The following is a 17250-nucleotide window of genomic DNA, read 5'->3' on the forward strand; positions in this document are numbered from 1 at the left end:
TATATATATACATTTTTATTGATGTATGTTTAAATTAATATGAGGTTCATGTCAGATTGAACTAATTAGGTATTATACTAAAGTATTATAAATATATATTCCTTACTGTTCTGTAAGTATTTAAAAAATTTAATAAATAAACATACACACACTTTAGAAAATAAGCCATTCTGTTTTGTAGTTCTAAAACCCGGAAGATAATTAGTATTTTGGGTTCCTCTGTGAATTTCCTATGGGATTTTTTAATGGTGGTTTTCAAGTAATGTGAACCACAGGCATAACGCAGGCCTTACTTGAAGAGATTTTGTTCTTTGACTAATAACTGTCGTACTTCAAACATTAATTTTGTTTTCTCTAGACTTCTGTTGTTTTTATTTATAAATACTACGATCTAACCTAACAGTTTACCTATAGATTTGTCTCAAAAAAAATAAGTAGGTACACATACAATTCTTCAAAATTCACATTTGTGGTATCAAATGACAGTAAGTAGCCTAATTTATCTTGTAGAACAAAACGTGACATCCCTTAGGCTACATCATGACTGAACAGTTCTATTTCTGACCATTAGAAGCTAAAATGTGGCATTCAGAACAAATACATTCCGTTCAGACATTTTTCCTAATGTTCTTTTCCATCCGTGTATTTTTGTTAATGGCATTTAAGCTAGGCTATATTTATTTAGACGTTAAAGAAAAAATACTGCATGTGAGTGCTCAAAGTCAGTCTTCTTCTGAAAGGTGATTCATTAATAATGGTAAGGCTATATATATTTGCAGGGCCTGCGTTTTAGAGAAAATACATTACCAAGTAAGAACGTAAGTTTGTTTTTTTTGTTTTATCGGTGCACTGGTATTTAATAATGTGGCCTAAACTGACCATAACACAGAGGACATTTAGTCAAATGATTTTTGATTTCCAACGTTTTTGTCGTTCAACAGGTCTCGGTGAAGTTCTTCTTTATAGCCTAGTACTTCTTATAGTAATGACATTCGGCGCCACAAGATGGCGGTGTACGCGCGGGAAAGGGAAAGGAAGTCCTTTTTAAGGACATTTTAACAGGTCTATACGAGTTTTTTCTCTCTGCTTTTCCCCCTTAGTGATCCATTTACTACGACAATGGAGTTTTATTTTCAACTCAGATCCCAGTGTCCTACAACATCTCAACACAGCTTTCTAAACCCACCATCATTTACACCTGTGGAAAAAAAGAGGACATGAAGAGTGCTAACTGCATACTTGGCTAATAAAGAGGCAAGTGTGATATATGTTTCTTATTTAATGAAAATGAATATGTCTGCCCTTGGGGACACTGTAAATCACTGTGGATAGGGTAGTACAGGGAATTTTAATTAGGTTTGGGAACACTTACATGCCAAATATATTATAATTTAATATAATAATCCAAACTGCCATTGGCTGACAGTCACACCTCAAAAAGCCCATTGAAGAAAGTCTGGGAGCATATGCCAATGCATCATTAAACACATGGCCCATCTCATACAAGATCACATCAAGATAATCAGTTTTAGTTTTGGCCTCAGCAAAGCTGATATTAATCTACATGTATAATAATTTGCAAGCATATTCACCACTAATTGTGTGTAAATCATGCACGCACAGCCGCAAACATTCCTCATGTCCGCTCACATAAATCTGGAGTCTGGAGTTGGCTGAGAAAACCGTTGCTTGGCCTTTGTCAAGCTAATGTGATTCCAGCTATTTGAGGGTCGTATTGCTGCCACATTTTTCCAACATTATTTTCATTTTCTTTTGGCCGGAGTATCTGGACTGGCAGTTCCGGAAGTTAAGCAGGCTCAGGTTGGTTTCGTTGAGTCTGACCCGCTGGATTGCAGTTCTGCAGGCGTAGTAAGGTGAGAGATCCAAGCGTGGGATTGGTCCTGCGAAAGAAGTGAGCATTCTCGACCGTCGAGACCCAACAGCTTATTAACAGCATCATCTGAGTCATACTGTGGGGGTACATTCATGATGCAGCAGGGGTCAGCATTCATGCTTGACTGTTTATGATTCAGCAGATGCCCACCTTCTGATAGACCCTGAGAGAACGCTGCTTGATTTAAAGGAATAGTTTACCCAAAATTAAAGTTCTGTCATCATTTACTCATCCTCATTTTGTTCTAAAACCATATGCTGTTACTAAACACTTTTTTTTTTTTTTTTATGGAGAAAAAACACCCAACTTTTTAAAATTTCTTTAGTAGATTTCCAGTCTTCATATGGCATATGAAAGCGAGTAACATCTTTTTTTTTTTTTTTTCTCTCTCACAAAGGTATTGCATGATGTAAGAAGACTTGGAATATAGCTTCTGAGTCTTATGGTGTCTTATGTCTTTGTACTTTTTGGATAGTGTCCTTTAACAGCAGAAGATGCATGAAGATCCTTCAGAATTAAGTTCTTCAGAATGCTTTTTACATTAGTATAAAAAACATACAGAAGGATGTGGATTAGTAAATAATGAGTTTTATTGTTATTATTATTATTATTTGGTTAGACTATTCTTTTAATACCGTGGTTCTCAATCATGGTACCCCAGAAAACCTCTAAGGGTAACCAGGATTCCCATTGTCTTGAAAAAACTGATATATAAGCAAGTCTTATTCTAAAGGAGTAATTTCTGGAAAAGTCCTGCAAACTGCATGGGCATTTTTATACGTTTTATTAATATACATCATTACCTCTCCAATATTTTATCAGGGAGAATTGTGGGGGAGGGGGGATTCAATCCATATCCATCACAAACAACTAGAAAAGTCATGGGGCCTTTCATATTTTTTGTAGACAGTTTGAGAAAAGGTTTGAGAACCACTGCTTTAATAGACTCTTAATGGTTATTTGAGCATAATGTGCTTGAACTGTCATGTATTTAAAATGGAAATGAGCGAAGTACACACAGGACCCATGTAACAAAGTCTAATTTTCTGTAATGTTGTTTTTCCCTATTAGAGCAATTTAGGTTATACGGTATGTCTACTGTTTGGCACTGTTTGGATGGGCACCACCAGCTGATAAAGTTAAATGTAGTGACATTTTTTTGTGATATGAATTTATTTTACACAATATGGCCAAATATTGCAGAAGTTGTTCTGTTTGCATTTTAATTGTTTTTGTATTGTCTATTCTCTCGATTTGTTGAGTCATTGTTAACCAATGCAGAGCTGATTATGAAAGTTGAGACTCTCAACACTTGTTGGTCAAAATGCCAGATATATGCATAGAGGGGAAAAAAAGCATGATTTTTTTTGTGTGTGTGACCTTAAGTGAGCTGTGGTTTGGCTGCAGCTCCGGCGTGGCTAGAGTCACGTCCCTCGGCTGCAGGACGGTGGGAATGTGGTGAGTTCGGTCAAGACCAACTCATAAAACTTTGCACCCTGGCACTGTCCCGCTTCCCCTGTAGACAAGGAACCAAGAGTGAGAGGGAAGCCACACAAGCACATTGTGTAGGGTGGGGGTTTCTGATACATTTTTTCAGTCATACACACACAGTGCGGCTCAGCTGACCCAGAGGTCGCAACCTATCACTGCTTCCTTCTGTGGTGTTGTGATCTTCTTAACAAGTTTCAGTTCATCCATGGCATGTTTAGACTCTGTGCCTTCGCTTAACCTCTCGACCTTTCTCAGCTGATGTGATTACTCATGTTTACTGATTGTGAAATGTCCTTTAAACAGACCATAGACACTTAAAGTGACTCCAAGTCACTATAAGTATTTGAACCCATGCATATCCAACTCTGAATTTAATTTTTTTTTAATAATGTTTAAATGCAAATTATGTTTTCTTGCTTCACTTATTTTGACCTTTACTTTTAACAAAGTGATATCTAGGTGATTATACTGTTTGTGTGTAATACATGGTAAATGTACTTTTATCACAAACTTACAGTATCTCAAGTTACACATTCCTGATTAATTTTAAATGACTCAGAAGTTTAGAGAGTAAGTCTTATTCAAACCGCTAATTCACCAGCGTATTCAAGGCTGTTTTGTGAATATTTTTAACTGAAAAATGACAAAGAACCGTTTGCAAACCAGACATCATGTCTCATGCTGTGTCCATTGTTATAGAACATAGAAACACATGCATATGAACAGACTTTTTTTTTTTTAGATTTTAGTTAATATTGCAGTTTTTTGCACTTAAACTTTATTTTAAGGTGTCCTTGCTACAGCATAATTATATGTTTCAGTACTGAGCAATATTATTTAACTACATATAGCCTAATTACTATATGGTTAGAATTAGGATGAGGGTTTGGTTTAGGGTTAGTTGTATGTAATTATGCATAATATATTGCTATTACTATAGTAAACACATGTACCATGCATAACAAGGACACTGTAAAACAAATTTGGGAACATTTGCAGGCATTTTAGTTGTACTGTGGAGCCCTGTCAAATCTAACAACTTAATATGTTCATGCTGTATTTCTTTATAACAAAAGCCACTTGTTTTGTTATTTTGTTATTAATTGCAAAGAGAACCATACATTAATGACACATTACTTTTGGGGGCTGCTGTATTTGTAAAATGTTCTTGATATAAGTGCCATACTTTGTTTGTAAAGGAGTTGTGGTTTCTCAAACAACATCTGCTCAAACAAGTGTTTGTTTGTATATATGCATGTAGTTGATTTTTTAAAGGGGTCATATGATGTTGCTAAAAAGAACATTATTTTGTGTATTTGGTGTAATGAAATGTGTTTATGCGGTTTAAGGTTCAAAACACATTATTTTCCAAATACTGTACATTATTGTTTCTCCTCTATGCCCCGCCTTTCTGAAACGCGTCAATTTTTACAAAGCTCATCGATCTGAAAAGCGAGGTGTGCTCTGATTGGCCAGCTATCCAGTGCATTGTGATTCAGCGTGTGACGGAAATGTTATGCCCCTAGCATATTGTGATGCCCTGTCCGGCCGGAGCAACGAGACAAAAACATTAAAACCCATTATAAACGAGGCATTTGTTGCATCCAGTGGGGACATAATTACGGATTATAATGATTTATGCTGTCTTTTTACGCGTTGCGTTGCATCGCGCCGCGTAAACATAAAACCATGTCTGCATTTTTGGAAGGCCAAACAAAGTAGTTTCGCTTTCAGAATGAAACAGTGTCACACACGTGAGTGAGCGGCGGCCTGCAGATTCGACGAAGGAGCGGCCGGCGGGCTTGCGGCAACCACATTTTAGTCTTTGCAACTTTACAGATCTTCTTTATGCACCAAGAGCTTGTAACACTTCAAAGAGAAAGGAAAAATTTAAATCGCATCATATGACCCCTTTAAGCATATGCACAGCAAACCCACACACCTTTTTCATCCTTTAAGTACATGTAAATGCCAGTTTACCAATATACTTATGTGACGAAAGTGAACTGAAAATGCACCAGCTGCCAGCTGATGAAACCAACTCTCTCTGTTCCTCCTGCTTCCACTTACCAGTTGCTGCTGGACAGAATTAACCTGATTTCGGTTAGAAAAGATATTTCTCATGCAAAGTGCGTTGGTCTAAAAATATTCAGGGAAGCATAATTTTATGCACGTATCAACTTGTGTTTTTATTGTTCCTATTTGTCTCTAGTTCTTCTCACCACATTGACTAAAACTTCTGGTTTAGAGGATGTAGATGTTTGTGTGAGATCTGCATGCGGTTTGCAGTATTGTATGTTGAAATATCTTTGCCCTTTCAGCGGACTCTTGACAGCTGTAGACAGATGAAGGCATACGTCAAGCTCAGAGTTTTAACAGTTGCTATACCAACAACAATAAACAGTCTCTGTAGATCGGTTCATTGTGATCACCTGAATTAGCTATGTAGCACAAACACAGATGAGTCTCGCGCTAAAGGAATGTTATGTTATATGCTTGAGTGCTGTCTGTTTTATCACTTTAAGAAATGCCAAAATGACCCTTTTAAGGACACATTATATATTAAACTAAACTCCATTTCCTTAGTCATCACTTAAGTTGTAATCAAGATGAATGTTTGTTTTGCTTCGAGAGAGCGATTAGTGTATTAATTACTGTCCTCTAGCTGACTGTTTGTCTCTATGTAACCCTTTGCGTCTTGTCAAAGCGAAAAAACTTGGTTCCAGGGCGGCGTACCAATTCCCACTCACACTCTCTGCCATGCCCTCAAACCTTTGGAAGGCCTCCTTCCTGCAGTAAATGTCACGGCACTCTTTACGAAGATATATGAACACTTGGAGCCAAATGATATGATCTAAAAGAGGCAGTGCCGCTCTTGTCATGTGTCCTATCTTCTGTGGAGAGGAGCTATTTGGAGCAGGCACAGTGCTGATCATATCTTTTAAGAAAACAAGTGTCATTTGTATATAATTAACTCTTCGCTGGCACTTTGTTTTCCCGCATCTGAGTGATTGAAATTATGACTTGGTTGAAGAGCTATGGTTGCAGTTCACAAGAAATTAAGTAGCAGGCCAATTAGAGTTTAAAATAGTTCCCTGAAATATGATTTTTATTTGCTTATAATATAATTAAATTAGCTTTTTTTAAGCACATAAAATGTTCAGAGGAAAATAAAATAATAATTTTTGATGATTAGGAACTATCAGGAACTATTTATTTTTCTTGTGACTTTATAAGGGGGCTTTTGTTAGATTAAACTTAATCATATTTCATAATTTCTACTACAGGAAATTTGCTTAATCTTTCTCTTAAATACAAAAAAACAGGAAGAGCAGCAACAGCTGAAATGCACCATTATGTGAGAATATTAAATGATTTTTAATATTCAAAATAAATAATAGAATTGGCTTAATATTATGGATTTAATTATTGATTTAATGTAATCTATCTTTAAATAAAATACTTACTGATGATTTCCCTTAATCATGCTTAATTAAAAATTAAAAATGTTAATTATTTAATTATTTTTAATTATTTAATTTTTAATTACATTGTTAAATTATTTTCAAAATAATATTGTGAAAATACTTTTTCATGCTATATAATATGCTTCTTGTTATATCTAATAGTTAGAGAAGTATTATTTGAAAATGAATTGGTCTTTAAACCAGATTTTTTTGTGTATAGAGAGATTTGTGTACAGTTTGTAGTATTGAAAAGTGAGTGGCCATGTTTTATTGATTTTAATGTTTACTGAGTCCAGACTTATTGGTGAATTCATTGAAAAAAAGTCTTATTTTAAATTATGACTATTATTTGCGTGTGTGTGTGTGTGTGTGAGAGAGAGAGAGAGAGAGAGAGAGAGAGCATGCAAATAATTTTGCACAAGGGAAGTGAATGTCTGAGTGTGTGTGTCTGTGTGAAAATGGCAGTTTGGCACATCTGTGTTTGCCACTGTGGTGCAATATTGGTGATGTCACTTTGGCATGAATGACACTCAGAGCAGAACTATATAGAAGGATATCAGTCATATCCATATATGGAGAAACATTCTCCATAATGCTTATAAATACCAGTTCCTCTTCTATGTTTGTTTCCAGAAAACTTCTACCTCATAGAAATGTATGCATTTGGACGATGTGACAGTGTTGCCGGGTCTGTGCTTTTCCCGTGGAATTGGGCTACTTTTATACAGCTGCCACGTGCTGTTTATTTAGTCAGCACATTGCCGCAAAACCCCCTGCCCACCTGGAACACAATTTCAACCAAGGTGGGACCCCTTGGAATGCGATTTTTTGACCAATTTTGACAGCCATTTCCCCCATTACGTGATTGGCCTAGATTGGGCTCATTTTGAGTACCAATTGAGCTGGTTTTGTTATGCAGACCTAGCAACCTTGCAATGTGATTCATAAGGACGCATAAAATAAAAAAAAAGAAACATTAAAAAGTCAACACTGAAAAAAAAACAATAAGTAAAATTTACTTAATTTTTGTTTTGCAAGCTTTTGCATGAATATTTTTAAAGTAAAATTTAAGTATGGAATTAAGTCAAATATACTTAACTAAGTTATATAAAATTAGCAAAGGAAACAAGTAAATTTAACATGGCCAGTTAGAGTTTGATGAGTAATTTCTACTTAATTATTTTAAGTTTACCCTGCAATACTCAAGTACATTTCACTCAGTCACGGTTTGTTAACTTTACTCAAACAACATAGCACTGAAAAAAATGCCATTAAAGCATGTGGTTCACTTACAAACATGCACGTAAGCAAGTAGACAGCTCCTTATTCTTTTTAAGGTAATATGTTGACTCAATGTAGTTATTAACCACATGAACACAGAGACCTCAATACTTGGCACATGATACACAATGACGGTAACAGTCCAAGTGCATGATGGGAACAACGGGATCATGACTTTGATATTTACTTAAACAATCTTTGTAAAAATAACAAACAATTTCAAGTAAAATATACTTATAAGTTCAAACTTTGAATTCTACAAGCTTAAATTGAGTACTAATATTGAATTTACTCCTTTTTTTTTATTCTTGCCCAAACGAAATTATTAAATGTAGAAATTACATTTGTTTTTCTGCATTATTTACTTCACCACAAAATCATTTTCATCAGTGAACTCCTAACCTAACCCAACCAGCAGATCACACAAAAATGTATAAATGAGTATGAATCATCCAAATTCATACGAATTAGCCATCAATTCACCAAAAGGTTTAAATAGTTATTCTGATCTGGTCTTCTGCTTCAAAGGCCAGTTGCACTTGTTCATTGCTCATTCTTTCTAAAGTCTTGGTTATGCGTGTAAAGAAAGTCTGTATCAGCTCAAAGTTCTGCAAAGTTCTGGTGCAGTAGTATTATTAGTAAGATTAACCGGTATCTCAGTCACCACTAGTGTACATCATGGTCCACTATCTGTTACTTTATCAGAGCGACTGAGAAGTGTGGCTGGTTGTTTTTGCCCAAATCTGAGTGTGTGATCTTATCATGAGATGTGATAACCCATGTTTGCTTTTTAACCCTAACTGCATACAAAGGTCAAAAGAGTGTCATACAGGCACTACACACATTAATATGGCTATACTGTATATGCAGGTAATTATAGAAACGGCTTAGAATATAATGCTAAGTTTTAAAAAGTACTGTATGTATCATGAGCCTTTGCTTCACTTTGCTCTCAGAAAGGCCCTTCTTTGCCTGATAAAGTTTGTAGACCCCTGCTAGGTGGACCAGGCCTGGATCCTCCATTCTGAGGCCACTGTACAGTACGAATCGAACAAAATAAGTCATCTAAATAAAATACTGTAACCCTGTCTCACACCCCCTCCAGTGTGACTTGATGTTTGTCTGAGCATGTCTTTGTCTTACTGTCACACTGTCTGCTAGGGCCTCCCCTGATGTTATTTTCTACCACAGTCTTCCCACAGTATAAGGACCTGAAAATACACACTGCCCAAATAGAGATGTTCTCACACTTCAAACCCAGTATTCAGATTTTTCATCCATAAAAAAAACGTCCACTCGTGTGGATGTCACATCACTGTTTGTCACTTAATTGTAACACTGTCAATTTCAATTAGCCTCTCTTATTCAAATATGATTCAAAAGTTTTTGATTCTGATTAAATTGGGTAGCTTATATACAGTGTTGGGGAGTAACTAGTTACATGTAATGGAATTACGTAATTTAATTACAAAATAAAAGTAATTGTAATCAGTTACAGTTACTAAGAAAAAATATGTAATTAAATTACAGTTACTTATGAAAATGTTAAGGATTACAAAGGGGGTTACATCTGATTTTGTTCACAAACTCTCCCACATACATATTTAATTGAGTTCTTTCATAAATTGCAGTGACTGCTCTAAAATATGAAACACCAATGTTTCAGAAGTTTATAACATGCTTATCCAATAGGGTTTATGTATATGCTTTATTTTTTTAAGATCAACTGTTTTTTTCTAAGGCATTGTTAGATTCCAGTGTTTCCTGTCTATGCAAAGATTTGATTTCAAAAACAGTATCATAGCTATTAAACTATTTCTTGTTATGATTTTAAATATGCATTTAACCTCAGAATGATTTTAAAGTAAGTCTGATTTTATGGTGGCTGTGCTTCAAAGGGGACATTGGATGCCCATTTTCCACGTTGGTATGATTCTTTAGGGTATTCTTGAAATGGCTTATATACAGTACAAATTTCCCAAAATGATTACAATTAACGAGTTTTGGATTCTGATTCGATTCTGAACACACAACATTTTTTAACTATTCATTAAAAGAACCAGCTCACAAGACGCATTAGTTTGCTTTGTATGTATTTGACTCACTAAAAAGAACCAGTTCCTAAGAAACATTTGCTCGTGAATCAGACTACACTGGTCATGCTATATGTTTGTTTTTGCCTGCAGTCTGCAAGGACAACTCAATAGAAAAACATTTCTTGCTGTTATTTTTAGGTTTTAATGCATTGCTTTCAGTAAGAACGCTAACTCACATTCTCCATGAATGAAGTGGCATTGTAGATTGGATGAAGGAACTCCTACTAGTTTAGTTTACATTATGAAAATATAAATTTTACAAATTAGCAACAGGGCCCAAACTTTGCAGTTCATTACAATGCCATTACATTAGTAGGACGTGCAATAGAATAAAGCATAAGAAAAAAAATAAGCATAGAATAAAAGATCGATATTGGTATTTTAAAGGGGTCATAGGATGCCCATTTTCCACAAGTTGATATGATTCTTTAGGGTCTTAATGAAAAGTCTGTAACATATTTTGTAGATGAGGCTGAATCATGAATGATTTGTGCGAACATAGATGCATTTATGTAGATCGGGGGCGCATTCCTTTCAGAAGCGATGTAATCCCCTGCGAGTTCAACGGGTGTCTGGAGTAAATGACGACTGCTGTTCATTATTACATCCAACAACAGAACACCTCAATCGCTTAGGAGTCATTCTTGTCTACATCTGCTCCAGCAGTGAAACAATGGCGGACTGACGACAGCTCACTCAGGGTGGGTCTAAGGCAGGGGTGCCCAAACTCGGTCCTGGAGGGCCGGTGTCCTGCAGAGTTTAGCTCCAACCCTAATTAAACACACCTAAAGCAGCTAATCAAGGTCTTACTAGGCATACTAGAAACTTCCCGGCAAGTGTGTTGAGGCAAGTTGGAGCTAAACTCTGCAGGACACCGGCCCTACATCGCCATCAAAATCATTGGATTTTTTTTTTGTTACCCAGCGCTCAAAATGACAAAAATATAACACCATATTTAACAGACACAGGAAAAGAAAGGCTGAGTGGAGGTCAAAGAGAGTGTCTGCACAGGAAACAGTGAATGCATCATCATGACTCACTCCAACTGCTGGAGGTGAAAGCAAGAGAGATGGGTATCGGTGGGCAGGGAGTTATCATCGCTCTGTTGCCTTGGTTACCGCTGCTCGTCAGCGCTCGCCACATGCGCACACACGAGCGCACGCAGCCCCCGTGTGGGAATGGTTCTGGTAGAACAAAGACGGTATGCTTTTTGAGGTGTGTGGTGTCCTCGGCTATGTTGAGTGAGTTTTCTTAGAAAGGGCAATGGGATGACGTGCGTGCGTCTTGTGTGCTTCATTCAGACCGTTGAGACGGAACCAGTGTGTCGTGTGGCAGCCGTCCTTTTCTCACATTGTAATGGGCTTTGAGCTCTGCTAGGGTAATTTACTTTTATGCGATTTATTATCAGATGCTTCTCATAAAAAGGCTGCAACTATAATTATCTTAAATGCGTCAAAAAAGAGTTTGCGGTATCGTCAGAGATCATCTCATTAGAGCGCGTGAGTGTTTCTCTCACACAACAAGAAACGGCACACGCCGTGATGTCCAATTCACAAGCAAATAGGCTAACTCTTATGAACCGGTTCTTTCAACAAAAGAACTGATCCGATGTTTGAATCGTTCACAGCAGTTACTGATTACACACTCTTTAATTGAACCGCGAGTCATTTTTCGTTACTGTAACGTAAGTAGGCTGCTGTAACTTTATAAAACTTGCATTACTAGGTATTAGCCTACCTCTTAGATATTTACCTAATATCTAGTACTAGGTTACTAGATATTAGGTAAAGATCATGTTCCATGTAGATATTTTGTAAATTTCCTACCATAAATATATCAAAACTTAATTTGTTATTAGTAATATGCATTGCTAAGAACTTCATTTGGACAACTTCAAAGGCAATTTTCTCAATATTTAGATTTTTTTTTGCACCCTCAGATTCCAGATTTTCAAATAGTTGTAGAATAGACATATGTGACCCTGGACCACAAATCCAGTCATAAGGGTCAAATTTTTTAAATTGAGATTTATACATCAGCTGAATAAATAAGCTTTCCATTGATGTATGGTTTGTTAGGATAAGACAATATTTGGCCAAAATACAACTATTTGAAAATCTGGAATCTGAGGGTGCAAAAAAATCTAAATATTGAGAAAGTCGCCTTTGAAGTTGTCCAAATGAAGTTCTTAGCAATGCATATTACTAATCAAAAATTAAGTTTTGATATATTTACGATAGGAAATTTGCAAAATATCTTCATGGAACATGATCTTTACTTAATATCCTAATGATTTTTGGCATAAAATAATAATCAATAATTTTGACCCATACAATGTATTTTTGGCTATTGCTACAAATATACCCCAGCGACTTAAGACTGGGTTTGTGGTCCAGGGTCACGTATGTACAACAGAGTTTTGTTGGGCTGCAGGAATCCCATTACAGGAATTAGCAGGTGATTCGTTTGATAAACAACCATGTAGCTCATTATTAACAAAGGGCTTATGTATACAACCCACTTATATGTATATAATATGGAGAAACACTCTTATCTCTTTGTTAGTACTTGAGATGATTTATGGCTGATGAGTAGGTGCTACTGTACCCAGCCAGAGCACTTACCGCACTGTATTCATCTGTTCTGGTTCACAGCCATTAAAAAACCTGTATTTATATGTGAGGACCACATTCACTGTAGCCGCTATTAGTCATTTCTGGATCGCCGGCGCACCTGACTACTGTCTTGTAAAGCTTCACTGCTTTTGGCAAAGGTTCAGTGCCCACTTCTTCTCCCTGGTTTATATAAAGAAACCCTGACACTGATGAGGGACGTGAGGGTGGTCTGATCGTTAAACAGAGCTCAAACAGCACCCAGAGACTCTGCTTCCTTCCATCAGACTCAAGATATACTGCTTAGAAGCACACTTATGCTTCATTTCACATTGAGTTATTAGGGCAATTTTTATAACATACTGTTCTTTTATTTTAATGGCGCTTTACCTTTTTTATGTGTGTTTTTCTGGCTTTATTTTTAGAAGAGTAGACTATAGTGTAGATAGGAAATAAGGTGAGAGAGAGGACCCCCCGCCCCATTACTATATTTTGCTTTGGGTCAAATATGGACTAACCCAACTTTTGGGTTCAAAATTGAATTAAAAAATTTAACCCAACAGTTAGGTTTATCCATATTTGACCAAAAGTCGGGTTGAAACAACCCATCATTTTTTTTAGAGTGGGCATGTTGTTGGATTTTGGTTGTGGGAAAAGGTGTTTTTGGTGGTTTTTCAAAGGTTTAATGCCAATATCTAGAGACTAGGCTGGCCAGTGGCTGATATAATGCTAAGATATTTACTAAACATGCATATGATTCTGATTGATCAGCCATTCTTCAGTCAAATATATTGTATTCTCTATTGACCATTCAATTTTACCATTAGATTTGGCAACCAGTTTAAGCACTCTTCTTGTCGCATTTGCAGTCTCTTTCTTCACACATGATAAACTCGAATCAAAAACTCAATTCATTGCTTTATTTGGTAATATGGAGAATGTATGTTCAGATGGTCATTTGCACAAAATAAACCCATTTTGGGTGATACAATACTTTTACAGGGTATTGTGATACTGACTGACATATTGTTAATCATACAGCATAATTATAATTAGTGATAGCAAAAGAAATTTATATATGAAATTAATTACATATTGTTTTTGAAAACAGAAAATGTTTACTATCCTATGAGCACAGGTACACCTACACTACTTGCCTAATTGCTCTATACTCTATATCAGAGTTTCTCAAATCTTGCCCTGGAGGGCCAATGCGCTGCAGAGTTTAGCTCCAACCCTGATCAAACTCACCTACCTGTGATTTTCTAATGAACCTGAAGACATTGATTAGCTTGCTCAGGTGTGTTTGATTAGGGTTAGAGCTAAACTCTGCAAGAAAGTGGCTCTCGTGGGCCAGATTTGAGGATCCCTGCTCTATATGGTCCATAATTGTGCTTTGAGTGATAGCGAACTAAATGTACACAATTTTATGAATTTATATCTGAAACTATGACTAGTTATTATGCTATTTTTAAAAACAGAAAATGTTTGGAATCCTTCATGGCTGTTGGTAGACTGAACAAATCTGCCACTATTGTTAATAGGTCAAGCTGGCACCATCATCAACCAGTGCAATAGTTTCAGAATGACCGAGCAGGTGATTAATCGGCCTAACCGATTCAGAACCTTTCAAATTCATGCTCAAGTCATTATGACTATATACTTTTGTGATGCAAACATCAAGTCATATAAAATTCAAAAACATTTAAAGTTGCATGAATGAGCTCAGAATATGGCTTTGTCTCAGTGCTGCAGGGTTAATCTCCACCAGCAGAGGGCAGACTCTTTCTTTAGCAGAACAGCCTGGCCCTGCGTCTGTCTCCATGGTGGACCTCCGTGCTTCATCGCTCTTCTGGCTGGCTAAGTCACTGGTGCATGAGTTTCTGGCACTTTCATTTAACACTGTACACTGACACTCAACATCTTTGCTCTCTCTCTCTCACACACTTTCTGTCCTCCAACTTGCCCGAACGCCTGTGTGGCTGCTGTCTCGGGTGTGTGGTAGTGACTGTGTCACTGAGCTCCTCTGACCAATAGCACGACTGAATTAAAGACCAGCGTGGGCCGAGAGGCCATGAGAAAGACTCAACCCGCCTCACCCTCAAACCCAGCTGCCTTCTGCTGCTCTCGCTCTGAGCGCCGCTCCGACACACACACAGCAATAACATTTAAATGGTAGATTCTTGATATGAACCTTTTCCTCTCTGGCCCACCAAAGTGGTTGTTTGGTTTTTCTTTCCTAAGTTCTCTTTAAATGTCACTCATACACATTTAATACAAAAAAATGCCATGTCTTATCGTTGTTTTAATCGATGGCTTCTGTTCCCAATCATTTACACTGGAAGTCTCTTTTCCCTTTGTCTCAGCAGGCCCACAGTTTAATTACGTTGCAGCCAATCCAGTTCATTTAAGGCAACGCAGAAACTTCTGTTTCCCGGTGTGAAATTAAAGTGTATACATGTGCAATTCTTAATGCGTCAAATAAGGTTTCTTTCTGAGTGTAACACAATCTAGTCATCCGTGTTTGTGCACGGCTGTGCCCTGACCTCCGTGTGAACTTTTCACCCGTTGTGTGAAGTGTGAACTTGCTGCCACAGCAGGCAGAAGTGAAACCTGTGTGTGGGTTCCTGGGCTGCATGTTGTACCCACGCTGAATTGTGCGCCACACGCCGGATCCTGTGCTGCTGTTTTCGCTGTTTCTCTCTTTCTTTTTCTCATTCTGTCTTTCCATTTCTCTCTCTTTCTCGCTCTCTCTCTCTCTCAAAGTCGTATGATGTTCTGCGGTCACGTACGTATCAGGTCAACCGCACCAGCAGACTCACACACTCCAACACGGGCAGGTCGGCACGTACGCGCCCGTCTTTAAACACGTACCACACAGCACCCAGCTACCTGCCTCCAGCCACTCACACATATACACACACGTTTGCAGCCGAGCTTGTGCTGTAAACACTTAGCTCAGAATACAACCGTGAGAAAACTGCATTCTCAACTCACATGTATATTTATAGAGTGGCAGGAAGCATGTTCGCACTGTTGTGCCCCGTGCAACGTTTGGGCAAGGTTTCATTTTTATCTCCGAGCTCTTTGCTGAAATATTGCCACTATTTTAGTCATATTTTGTTCTTTCTGATTGTTTTGAAGAAATCAAAATGTTTTATTATCTCTTTGTTTAATAGCCCTTTTAAAGCAACAGAATGAAGAAATTTTTGTAGTTTGTTCTGTTCATTTTTCCATGTGCAATTACCATGAATGGAGACTGGAGCTTCAAAGCTTCAAAGATATATGGTTTATTTGACTTAAAGTCTGCATAAAATAAAATTTCTTTTTTTTTTTTCTTTCCTGCATACATTTTTTTTTTTTTTTACCTTGTAATTTTAAATCAGACGGTCATAAAACAGTCTTCCGGTGCAAATATAAGAATTCTCTCTGGTGGTGCATACTGGATTTCTCCAATCCAAAATCAATGGATAAAACCAAGTACTGCCCTACAATTTTTTTTTTTTGCAATAATTTGTTACATTTGGATGTATTTCACAGTGCAGAATAAAAGTTCTTCCACTTCTTTCATTTCATCATGCTTTTAAGCATTCTGTTCCAAGTCTTTTAAAAGCCATGTGGCAGCTTTGTGTGATGAACAGACAGAAAAGTAAGTCATTATTCACAGATAATTAAAACTTCCAGTGAACAGTTCTATCTAGTGTGACTGGATTCGAACTCAAGAACTGGTCAAGTCAAATTCATAAATGAATCATTCCATACCGGTTTTACGAGCCAGATAAAATGATTCCTTGGAAATATCTGATTCAAGAGAAGGATTTGTCTCATGAGCTCAACAAGGTCCGCTTGAGTGGATGTCAAGACTTTCAGTAAAAAACATATTTTTTCTAACACAAACCTCTTCAGAAGACTGGGAATATAAACACTTTTATGATTCTTTTAGGGGTTTTTTTTTTTCAGTTCCCATTCACTTTCATTACATGGAAAATAGTGACAGGTTTGAAATAACACGGGGGTGAGTAAATAATGAAAGTGTTAATTTTTGGATAAACAATCCATTTAACTTTCATATCAGCAAGCTACATTTAGGAGTGTTTTTTTTTCTGGGGGTTTTTTTTCGTTCATGCATGCTGTATTGGTTCCCATCTTCAGACATGATCGTTTTCATTGTGTCAGCATTCAGCTTTCACTGGGCCTCTTCTTACAGTTGAGAATATCAGAGTGTGAGAAAGAGAGAACTTGAGAGTACTAGAGTGAGTAAGCAGGGGTATTTTTTTGTTGTGGCAGAACTTTTTCCCCGTAAGATTTTTTTCAGTTTTTTTCTTCTTAGTGCGAACTTTGATGCAAAGGACGCCAGATTGTGTGTGTGTGTGTGTGTGTGTGTGTGTGTGTGTGTGTGTGTGTGTGTG

The sequence above is a fragment of the Sinocyclocheilus anshuiensis genome, unplaced genomic scaffold, assembly GCF_001515605.1.
Source record: "Sinocyclocheilus anshuiensis isolate Anshui unplaced genomic scaffold, SAMN03320099.WGS_v1.1 scaffold319, whole genome shotgun sequence".
NCBI classification, from domain to species: Eukaryota; Metazoa; Chordata; class Actinopteri; order Cypriniformes; family Cyprinidae; genus Sinocyclocheilus; species Sinocyclocheilus anshuiensis.